Genomic DNA, 491 nt, shown 5'->3' on the forward strand with positions numbered 1-491 from the left:
AAATTACAATGAATGTATCTTATTTTATATACAGATCAGTGAACTGTAAAATACAGGAACAAGAAAAATTATATGTGAAAATAGCAGAATTTTATTCTACTTTTCAAAACAATTTATGATGCTTCTTTGGCCATTTTGCAGAGTTTACCCACATGCTCCTCAAGTTAGCTAATAAAATATATTTGACAGTCCTGAAAAAAAAAAGGTTAAATATTCCAGAAGTATTTTTATGGCATGCTTAAGAAGGGGTTTTTTTGGAGCTGTTAAGGATAGCACCAAAAAAGGATTAGAAATCCCATTATTCTATCTAAAAGGATAGGTTTCCTCACATTAATATTTTAAAACCGCTCCTCCTCCCGGCTCCCGCCCGCCACCTCCAGGGGAGCGAGGAGCTGTTTTTGAGGGGCGTCTTTCCCCTCACCCCTCCCAACGACCCTCCTTTGAAGATTCATTTTTTGCAGTTTGACGCCTGCCCCCCCCCCCTCCTACCC

The sequence above is a fragment of the Myotis davidii genome, unplaced genomic scaffold (genome assembly GCF_000327345.1).
Source record: "Myotis davidii unplaced genomic scaffold, ASM32734v1 scaffold358, whole genome shotgun sequence".
Classification (NCBI taxonomy): domain Eukaryota; kingdom Metazoa; phylum Chordata; class Mammalia; order Chiroptera; family Vespertilionidae; genus Myotis; species Myotis davidii.